Below are 11326 nucleotides of genomic sequence, written 5' to 3' on the forward strand. Positions count from 1 at the left end.
TACAAAATAGCAGTAGTGCAAATACAGTACAATGACCATAAAGGAGAAGGTGCTTAGAAGAGTAGCTTATGAGGTGTACATGAACAGTAGTGCAACTGACCAATAGCAGCAGATACAACAGTAATGCAAATTATTGTGGTGTGATGTGCAAATGGATGAGAGAGACTTCTTGTGTAAATGAATGTGTTACAGACCAGGGGTGGGGGGTAGGTAGTGGACAGAGTTCAGCATCCTGACAGCCTGGTGGATGAAGCTGTTCAGCAGTCTTGTGGAGTGGGCCCGGAAGCTCCGATACCTTTTCCCTGAGGGCAGGAGGCTGAAGAGTGAGTGTGAAGGGTTGGAGGTGTCACCAGTGATGCTGATGGCTCTGCAGGTGAGACAGATGTGATAGGTGTCCGAAAGGGAGGGCTGAGGGGTACCAATGAGCTTGCTGGCCATGTTCACTATGCGTTGCAGAGTCTTCCAGCAGGAGGCATTCCGTACCACGCAGTGATGCAGCCAGTGAGGACACTCTCAATGGTGCCCCTGTAGAATGAGCACATGATGGAGGGTGGGACTCACTCGTCAGTTTGCGGAGGAAGTAGAAGCAAGTTTAAGCCTTCTTGACCAGCGATGCAATGTTGTTGGACCAGGAGAGGTCAGGTCAAGTCAAGTCAAGTTTGTTTGTATAGTGCTTCTAATAATAGACATTTTCCCAAAGCAGCTTTACAGAATCTGAATGACTCAAGACATGAGCCAATTTTATCCCTAATCCAGGGCTCGAAATTCGGGGTGGTCCGGTCGCCAGAGGCTACTTAATTTGTCATTTGGCGAGTAATTCCTGTCACTAGCCAGCCCGGCTGGCTAGTTGAAAATAAAAAATATATATGAAGCGAAGATTCAGACACACCATCAACTACACTGTGTGCACAATTATTAGGCAAGTGAGTACTCTGACCCTACCATTATTTCTATGCATGTTTTCCAACCGCAAGCTAGATACACTTGAATGCTAATTGGATTTAAGCATTCTCAGGTGGTATTTATTTGTGTAATGAGGGAGGGTGTGACCTAAAGTCATTAATACCCTATATTAAGGTGTGCATAATTATTAGGCAGCTTCTTTATCTCAGGCAAAATGGGCCAAAAAAGAGATTTAACAGACACTGAAAAGACAAAAATTGTAAAATGCCTATCAGAGGGATGCAGCACTCTTGAAATAGCTAAGCTATAGAAATGTGAGCACAGAACAATCAAACGTTTTGTTGCAAATAGTCAACAGGGTCGCAAAAAATGTGTGGAGAAGAAAAGACACAAATTAACTGCAAAAGACTTGAGAAGGATTAAACATGAAGCTACCAGGAACCCATTATCCTCCAGTGCCACAATATTCTAGAACTGCAACCGATCTGGAGTGTCCAGAAGGACAAGGTGTTCGGTGCTCAGAGACATGGCCAAGGTAAGGAAGGCTGAAACACGACCACCACTAAACAAGACTCACAAGTTGAAATGTCAAGATTGGGCCAAGAAATATCTGAAGACAGATTTTCCAAAGGTTTTATGGACGGATGAAATGAGAGTGACTCTGGATAGACCAGATGGATGGGCCCATAGCTGGATAAGTAATGGACACAGGGCACTTTGACTCAGACACCAGCAAGGTGGTGGAGGGGTAATGGCATGGGCTGCTATTATTAAGGATGAGCTAGTTTGACCATTTCAGGTTGAAGATGGACTTAACATCAACTCCCAAACCTACTGCCAGTTTCTAAAAGATACATTCTTCAAGCAGTGGTATGGGAAGAAGTCTGCATCATTCAAGAAGGCCATGATTGTTATGCAGAACAATGCACCATCACATGCACCCTAGTACTCCACTGCTTGGCGAGCCCGCAAAGGCCTTAAAGATGACAAAGTAATGACATGGCCCCCTTCCTCACCTGACTTAAACCCTATTGAGTACTTGTGGCCCCTTCTTAAGCATTAGATTTACAGTGAGGGAAGACAATACACCACTCTGAATAGCATTTGGGAGGCCGTGGTTGCTCCTGCACAAAAAGTTGATCGTCAACAAATCAAAAAACTAACAGACTGGATGGAAGGCTCATGGCAGTTATTGAAAAGAAGGGTGGCTATATTGGTCACTGAATATTTTTGAAATGCTAGAAGTGTTTATTTGTTAATTCTGAGTTGTTTATTTGTTACACTGAAAATTAAAATAAACAAGTGAGATGGGAAACTTTAAGCTTTTCATTTAGTTGCATAATAATTCTGCACACTAAATGTTGCCTAATAATTGTGCACACTTGTATATTCCCCTGAGAAGGCCTAAACTCCCCTTTCCTTTGTTAATCATTCTGGTTTTAGGTTTATTAACAATTTGGATTGACTGAGAGCACTGTATTTGTTCAACGATAAAATTAATCATCAGGAATACAACTTGCCTAATAATTGTGCACACAGTGTAAAGCCACCACATATTAAGTGCATGCCGTGTCTGTGTTAATCGATGTGTTTATCGGCAGGACAATCAGGCTGTCGGTTTTTTCACTACTGCGCATACATATAACAGACATCCCAAGTCTCCCGGAAGTTCTGTGAGTCTCCCACATATTGATAGTGGCTCCCTGATGCCCGCAAATTGGATAATATCTCCTGGAATCTAGAGCAAGCGAGCAAGAGCATGCACGCGAAACATTAATGTCTGCATCGTGCATATGACGGAATGCGTGAGAGAGACTGCGCGTGTGCCTGTTCATGTTGCGCAAGCTAGACAAAGAGCATCCTGATAGAGTTACAGACATCCCAACCTGCAGACCCCCCCGCTGATGGGGAAAAAAGTCTCATCTCATCTCATTTCATTATCTGTAGCCACTTTATCCTGTTCTACAGGGTCACAGGCAAGCTGGAGCCTATCCCAGCTGACTAGGGCGAAAGGCGGGGTACACCCTGGACAAGTTGCCAGGTCATCACAGGGCTGACACATAGACAACCATTCACACTCACGGTCAATTTAGAGCCACCAGTTAACCTAACCTGCATGTCTTTGGACTGTGGGGGAAACCAGAGCACCCGGAGGAAACCCACGCGGACAACATGCAAACTCCGCACAGAAAGGCCCTCGCCGGCCACGGGGCTCGAACCTGGACCTTCTTGAAGCTACCAGGACAGCGCTACGACACGACCACGACAGCGCTAACCCCTACACCACTGTGCCGCCTGGGAAAAAAGTCCAATATATTATTATTTGTTGATATTATATTATGGTGCTCTGTGTTGTTCTCATTTATGTATTTAACAACAGTATCAAAATACTCCGGTTCATGAAATAAATGCACATGGTCATGAACAATGGTAACTACTCTCTTTTGTGTTATTTTTGACAGAAGTAAAATCAGGGGTGAAAGTAAGCCGGTCCTGGCCAGTCCGGCGTATCACTAAAAGGTTTGGCCATACCGGAAAGAAAAATATACTGTCTCTGAAAAAAAAATGCACTTTCAGCATAACAACACACCTGCTAACGTTAATTTACCAAAGGGAACACGTTTTCTTCAATATACATTGCATATAACTCATTCTGACCTGTCTCTGAATTATGTCTGAAGTGAATTCCTTCCGTGTTTCACTCGACAGACAACGTGCGAGATACTGTGCGTAGCCCACTGCTTAACCATCTTGCGCCAACGTGCGCAGCTGGTATCCAAAGTGTTTTAGTAGACAGACTGTCCAAAATGAAAAGTTAGTTTTCAACTGTTCAGCTAAAAAAATGTTATTAAAACGATTGTGTTGTTGAAATGATGTGTTTGCAATTTATTTATAATCAAAAACTGATACAGGTGGATGAAAGAGTGATAGTGTGATAAAAAAGTACTATACTAGTACTACTGAGTGATAAGAAGTCCTAGTGAATGCTTGATAAGTAGACAATAATAAATAATTAGTTGTATTTTTTGGTGCTCGCTGCGCCCGCACGCTATGCCTCAAAATAATAGTAATGGCAAGAAATAAAAGTTACTTTCACCCCTGAGTAAAATTCATACATGAACAAATTTTGGCGAGTTGATTTTCTGTTTGGCTAGTTACTTTGGAAGGTAACTAGTCCGGCTGGCTGGTGAAAAAATATACGAATTTTGAGCCCTGCTAATCTGTCCCCAATGAGCAAGCCCATGGCAACGGTGGCAAGGAAAAACTCCCCCAGACGACACGCGGAACAAACCTCGAGAGGAACCAGACCAAAAAGGGAACCAGTCCTCACCTGGACAACAACAGACAACATGACTATAACATTAACAGTTTTAACATGAAGTCAGTTTAATTTATGTTACAATTCTTCATTAATGGAAACTTGAGTGCAAAACTGTTCATGACAACCACAGTCCCAAAGTTAGCAAGCCAACTGTAGTCCTCAGCCACAGGTCTTCAGTGATGTGCACCCCTAGGAATTTGGTGCTGCTCACCCTCTCCACTGCAGCACCGTTGATGCAGCACTGTGAGTGACCTCTTCTGAAGTCAACCACAATCTCTTTGGTCTTCCCCATGTTCAGGAAGAGATTGTTGTCTTTACTCCACTGGACCAGTTGGCTCACCTCATTCCTGTAGTTGGCTTCATTGTTGTTAGTGATGAGGCCCACCACAGTCATGTCGTCTGCAAACTTGATGTTGGGGTTGATGCTGTAGATTGGTACACAGTCATGGGTCAGCAGGGTGAAGAGCAGCGGGCTGAGCACGCACCCTTGTGGGGCCCCTGTGCTCAGCATGATGGTCCTGGAGGTGTTACTGCCGACCCACACATTCTGTGGCCTCCCTGTAAGAAAGTCTAGCACCCAGTGACAAAGAGAGGTGTTGTCCAAATGTCCGAGTTTTTGTATTAGCTGCATGGGAATGATTGTGTTGAATGCTGAACTGTAATCCAAGAACAGCATTCGCACATAGATGTTCTTTGAGTCCAGGTGAGTGAAGGCTGGGTGTAAAGCAGTGGAGATAGCGTCCTCTGTGGACCTGTTTGACCTATATGCAAACTGGAATGGGTCATGAGAGGGAGGGAGGATGGACTTGATGTTTTGCAAGACCAGCCGCTTAAAGCACTTCATGATGATAGAAGTCAGTGCTGCGGGCCAATAGTCATTATAGCTGGATGGGAGGGGCTTCTTTAGTACTGGTATTATGGTTGTGGTAAACACATAAGGCCAACAGCTTGGTTCAGGGAAAGCACAACTTTATTCATCACACACTTGTGAAATTCCTCTCTGAATTTAACCCATCTGAAGCAGTGAACACACACATGCACACACACACACACACACACACACACACACACACACGTGAGCAGTGAGCACACACACATACCCAGAGCAGTGGACAGCCATGCTAACAGCACCCGGGGAGCAGTTGGGAGTTAGGTGCCTCACTCAAGGGCACCTCAGCCCAAGGCTGTCCCATATTAACCTAACCGCATGCTTTTGGACTGTGGGGGAAATCGGAGCACCTGGAGGAAACCCACACAGACACTGGGAGAACATGCAAACTCCACACAGAAAGGCCCTCGCTGGCCACTGGGCTCAAACCCAGAACCTTCTTGCTGTGAGGCATTGTTGTAGTCAAGACCACCTAAACCGAGACCAAGACAAGACCAAGATCACAGTGTATCAAGACCAAGACTTTGAGGGGTCAAGACTGAGACAAGACCAAGACCGAGGCAGGGTGAGACCAAGTCAAGACCAAGACCAGACCAGTGTCCCACACTGCATGACACACTTATGATAAAAAAGTAAAAAAGTTTGTGACCCCTTTAGAATTTTCTAGATTTCTGCATAAATATGACCTAAAACATCATCAGGTTTTCATACAAGTCCTAAAAGTAGATAAAGAGAACCCAGTTAAACCAATGAGACAAAAATATGATACTTGGTTGTTTGTTTATTGAGGAAAATGATCCAATATTACATATCTGTGAGTGGCAAAAGTATGTGAACCTCTAGGATTAGCAGTTAATTTGAAGGTGAAATTAGAGTCAGGTGTTTTCAATCAATGGGATGACAATCAGGTGTGAGTGGGCACCCTGTTTTATTTAAAGAAGAGGGCTCTATCAAAGTCTGATCTTCACAACACATGTTTATGGAAGTGTATCATGGCGTGAACAAAGGAGATTTCTGAGGACCTCAGAAAAAGTGGTGTTGATGCTCATCAGGCTGGAAAAGGTTACAAAACCATCTCTAAAGAGTTTGGACTGCAACAATCTACAGTCAGACACATTGTGTACAAATGGAGGAAATTCAAGACTATTGTTACCCTCCCCAGGAGTGGTCGACCAACAAAGATCACTCCAAGAGCAAGGCATGTAATAGTTGGTGAGGTCACAAAGGACCCCAGGGTAACTTCTAAGCAACTGAAGGCTTCTCTCACATTGGCTAATGTTAATGTTCATGAGTCCACCATCAGGAGAACACTGAACAACAATGGTGTGCATGGCAGGGTTGCAAGGAGAAAGCCACTGCTCTCCAAAAAGAACATTGCTGCTTGTCTGCAGTTTGCTAAAGATCACGTGGACAAGCCAGAAGGCTATTGGAAAAATGTTTTGTGGACAGATGAGACCAAAATAGAACTTTTTGGTTTAAATGAGAAGCATTATGTTTGGAGAAAGGAAAACACTGCATTCCAGCATAAGAACCTTATCCCATCTGTGAAACATGGTGGTGGTAGTATCATGGTTTGGGCCTGTTTTGCTGCATTTGGGCCAGGACAGCTTGCCATCATTGATGGAACAATGAATTCTGAATTATACCAGTGAATTCTAAAGGAAAATATCAGGACATCTGTCCATGAACTGAATGTCAAGAGAAGGTGGGTCATGCAGCAAGACAACGACCCTAAGCACACAATCGTTCTACCAAAGAATGGTTAAAGAAGAATAAAGTGAATGTTTTGGAATGGCCAAGTCAAAGTCCTGACCTTAATCCAATCGAAATGTTGTGGAAGAATCTGAAGCGAGCAGTTCATGTGAGGAAACCCACCAATATCCCAGAGCTGAAGCTGTTCTGTATAGAGGAATGGGCTAAAATTCCTACAAGCCGGTGTGCAGGACTGATCAACAGTTACTGGAAATGTTTAGTTGCAGTTATTGCTGCACAAGGGGGTCACACCAGATACTGAATGCAAAGGTTCACATACTTTTGCCACTCACCGATATGTAATATTGGATCATGTTCCTCAATAAATAAATTAACAAGTATAATATTTTTGTCTCATTTGTTTAACTGGGTTCTCTTTATCTACTTTTAGAATTTGTGTGAAAATCTGATGATGTTTTAGGTCATATTTATGCAGAAATATGGAAAATTCTAAAGGGTTCACAAATTTTCAAGCACCACTGTATATTATATGTCTGTATAATGAAATGTCTTGATAAAATAATCAAAAGGCACTGCAGAGATGAATTTCATGTGTGGGAATTTTCCTTTGTTTTCTAAAAGCAAACAAATACAAACACTAAGGAGCTGAAATCAACTTAACCATCTTTATTTAACACTGTACTGAATGATTTACCATCCATCTAATACAGTACAATTTTTTTTTTGTTCAAGCAGTTTCAAAAATGATGACATCATATGCCAAACCAGAACAAACTGCAGTGCTGAAACATTTAAGTCCATGGGCACCACGAATGACATGGACATTGTGAAAGACCACAAAAACATGGACTTTAAAGTCGAGTTTGGTTGCATTTTAGAAATATCAGAGACTGCAACATTCTGTGACCTAAACGTGCATGATGGGGTCTCATTATGATGCCCCCTCTACTAAAAACCCTCTCCACTCTATGACTTCCTGGTCCAAGATGAGATGTTTGGTCATGTTTCCTATAGCCAGAAGGCAGTGGTGATGATATCTTGTGAGCGACATTGTCGGTGCACTTTTAGACACTAAACGCAGAGATAACTTCAACAAAATTGACTTCATGTGAAAACTATAATGAATTTCCCATTTACACAATTGCACTTTATAACTATATAAGACACAATTATAGAAACGAACTCTTTATAACCAAACTATCCTGTGTCACCCAGATGAGGATGGGTTCCCTACTGAGTTTGGTTTGTCTGAAGATTTCTTCATGTAGTCTCAGGGAGTTTTTCTTTGTGACCGTTATCTCTGGCTTGCTCGTTAGGGATAAATTTCTATATTTAAAATTAATATACATAATGTATGCATTTCTGTAAAGCAGCTTTGTGACAATATCCATTTGGACAATTTTTATCCACAAGTAAAATTGAATTGAATTGAAGTTGTGAAATGCAAATACTGAGTGTGATGAAGATTCTGGCATTTTCAATTGGACTCTTTCCAACAAAATGAAGTGTTCGTAATGTTCTTACATAGAGTTTTGATTTTAGATTATTTTAAATGGGAGTTTAACTAACTCAATAAATAAATAAATAAATAAATAAATAAATACAGTGTATTCAAAACTTTTTGTGTGGCAGTGTTAACTTTGTGTGAGAGTGAGGGGTCAGGACATGTGTCTTATTCCTACATTACATTTTTTCATGTGATAAAAATGACAAGACAGGTGACGTAAAGCTATGTAGCTAATGTGTATATAGTTATGTTACATCAACGTCCACTCTGACGTAAACGATACATGCCGCGCTCCCTCTCCTGGGTGAGAGAGCTAGAGTCAGCAGTCTCCAGAGTGGAGACAGAGTAACATTAATGCTCCACTTCTATGAAGTTACACATTAAATATGCTTTGCCTGGCTATAAGCATACGGTATGTTTCAAGTTAGCACAGCTAGAGTCCGACAGACAGGATGAAGCGCAGTCATCCAGGTGAATTAATGACACATGCATGCACGTGCACACACACACTGTCCATCTGGCCCTTGCATCTGAGGGAGGCCAGTGGACAGTAGAAGGGGCTGTGAGGTGCTAACAAGGTGCTAACAAGGTGTGAACATTGTATAACTCTTGCTAATGTTAGATGTGCGAGAGGAGGAAGTGATAGAACATGCTGAATTCTGAATGTGAAATCTCTAGCATAAATCAGAAAATTCTCACATTTTGTTTTACAGCCTAGCAAGGTAGGATGTTTTCAGCAACACTTTAACCCTTATTCCAAAGCATAATTATACATTCCTAACATAACAGTAGTGGAGGACTGGCACAACATTTAAATTACTCAACAGTGATTTGAACTGCGGACTTAATACTTCCTACATGGCATCATTTATGCGGTATGTTTACTTCTTATATCAAATGTAGGTTTACCCATATTATCAGCGAGTGCTCCATATTTTCAGTGAAATGAAAAAGGAGAATAATGACACACGTGGAGAGGCGCAAACCATAATGACCATAGAGTTCAAATGTTGTATAGAGCAAACTTTATGTTACCAATATCCCAAACCCCATCTCCCCACCCCAGAACATACACAAATCCTGCACACACACACACACCACACACACAAATGGACAGAGATTTTGCATTAGCTCTTCTTCCATAAACTGTATGTGTGTTAATGGGCATGTGTGTGTACCTCAGTGGAGAGATTAGGTTTAGATTCTGGTGTATGTGTAGCATCAGTTAGCTGCATTAATAATTATGTTAATGAAAGATGAATATGTGTGTGTGTGTGTGCGCGTGAGAGAGAGAGAGAGAGAGAGAGAGAAAGTAACTGAGATATAGTTCACATACTATGCTTCAGTTCTCTGGGCCATTGTAGGGCCTTTCCAAACCGACAGACCATTCATCAACACCAGAACAACATGAGAATACACAAAAGCCTTGGCCCAGAGGGATCATTATTACATTAAATATACATCAAGGAAAGCAGTTGCTTTACTCAAAAAACAAAACAACAACAACAACAAAAAAAAACAACACAGAACAAAAGAAGCATAGATCTTCCCATAAATGGATGACTTTAATACAGATGCCTGAGTAGAAGAATTGCATTTTTAATTTCTGGAATGACTGATACTGCGACAGCAATGGTTATGAAAAGATGCCATATCTTTATGTAATGTCACTGCCAAATAAAGCCTTCAAAGTGTTTCCAAGATCATTTCTGTTGTATTCAATGAGATGTCATTTGTCTCATCTGGAGATCAAAGATGGTGTGTTATGATTGTAAACCTTGATTCTCCTTTAATATGTGCATCATGCAGAAACATCCAATCTGATTTGAAAGGAAATTCTCATTGTCTGTTTACTGAAAATACATGAAGAAAGTGAAAGCAATTCATATTAATTAAAGCAATAAAAAAAAAAACAGTATGATTGCCACTGGAGCAGAGCAATAAGCAAAATAATCAGAATATAAATAGATAAAATTATGTCTTTAACTAAACTGCTCTCAGTTAATTGAAGAAACAGCACTGTTATTTATTGTAAATGATTTGCATTTTGCACATATTGAAGTTTTTACTGTTCATCTGAACACTTTTTAATCAGGGTTGCACTATTTTTTTTCTATTCTATTTTTATATTTATTTTTAATTTCGGGCGGCACGGTGGTGTAGTGGTTAGCACTCTCACCTCACAGCAAGAAGGTCCTGGGTTCGAGCCCCGGGGCCGGCAAGGGCCTTTCTGTGTGGAGTTTGCATGTTCTCCCCGTGTCCACGTGGGTTTCCTCCGGGTGCTCCGGTTTCCCCCACAGTCCAAAGACATGCAGGTTAGGTTAACTGGTGACTCTAAATTGACCGTAGGTGTGAATGTGAGTGTGAATGGTTGTCTGTGTCTATGTGTCAGCCCTGTGATGACCTGGCGACTTGTCCAGGGTGTACCCCGCCTTTCGCCCATAGTCAGCTGGGATAGGCTCCAGCTTGCCTGCGACCCTGTAGAAGGATAAAGTGGCTAGAGATAATGAGATGAGATGAGATTTGCATTTTGCACATATTGAAGTTTTTACTGTTCATCTGAACACTTTTTAATCATGGTTGCACTATTTTTTTTTCTATTCTATTTTTATATTTATTTTTAATTTCAGGCGGCACGGTGGTGTAGTGGTTAGCACTGTCACCTCACAGCAAGAAGGTCTGGGTTCGAGCCCCGTGGCCGGCGAGGGCCTTTCTGTGTGGAGTTTGCATGTTCTCCCCGTGTCCACATGGGTTTCCTCCGGGTGCTCCGTTTTTCCCCCACAGTCCAAAGATATGCAGGTTAGGTTAACTGGTGACTCTAAATTGACCATAGGTGTGGATGTGAGTGTGAATGGTTGTCTGTGTCTATGTATCAGCCCTGTGATGACCTGGCGACTTGTCCAGGGTGTACCCCACCTTTCGCCCATGGTCAGCTGGGATAGGCTCCAGCTTGCCTGCGACCCTGCAGAACAGGATAAAGCGGTTAGAGATA

The sequence above is a fragment of the Neoarius graeffei genome, chromosome 7, assembly GCF_027579695.1.
Source record: "Neoarius graeffei isolate fNeoGra1 chromosome 7, fNeoGra1.pri, whole genome shotgun sequence".
Classification (NCBI taxonomy): domain Eukaryota; kingdom Metazoa; phylum Chordata; class Actinopteri; order Siluriformes; family Ariidae; genus Neoarius; species Neoarius graeffei.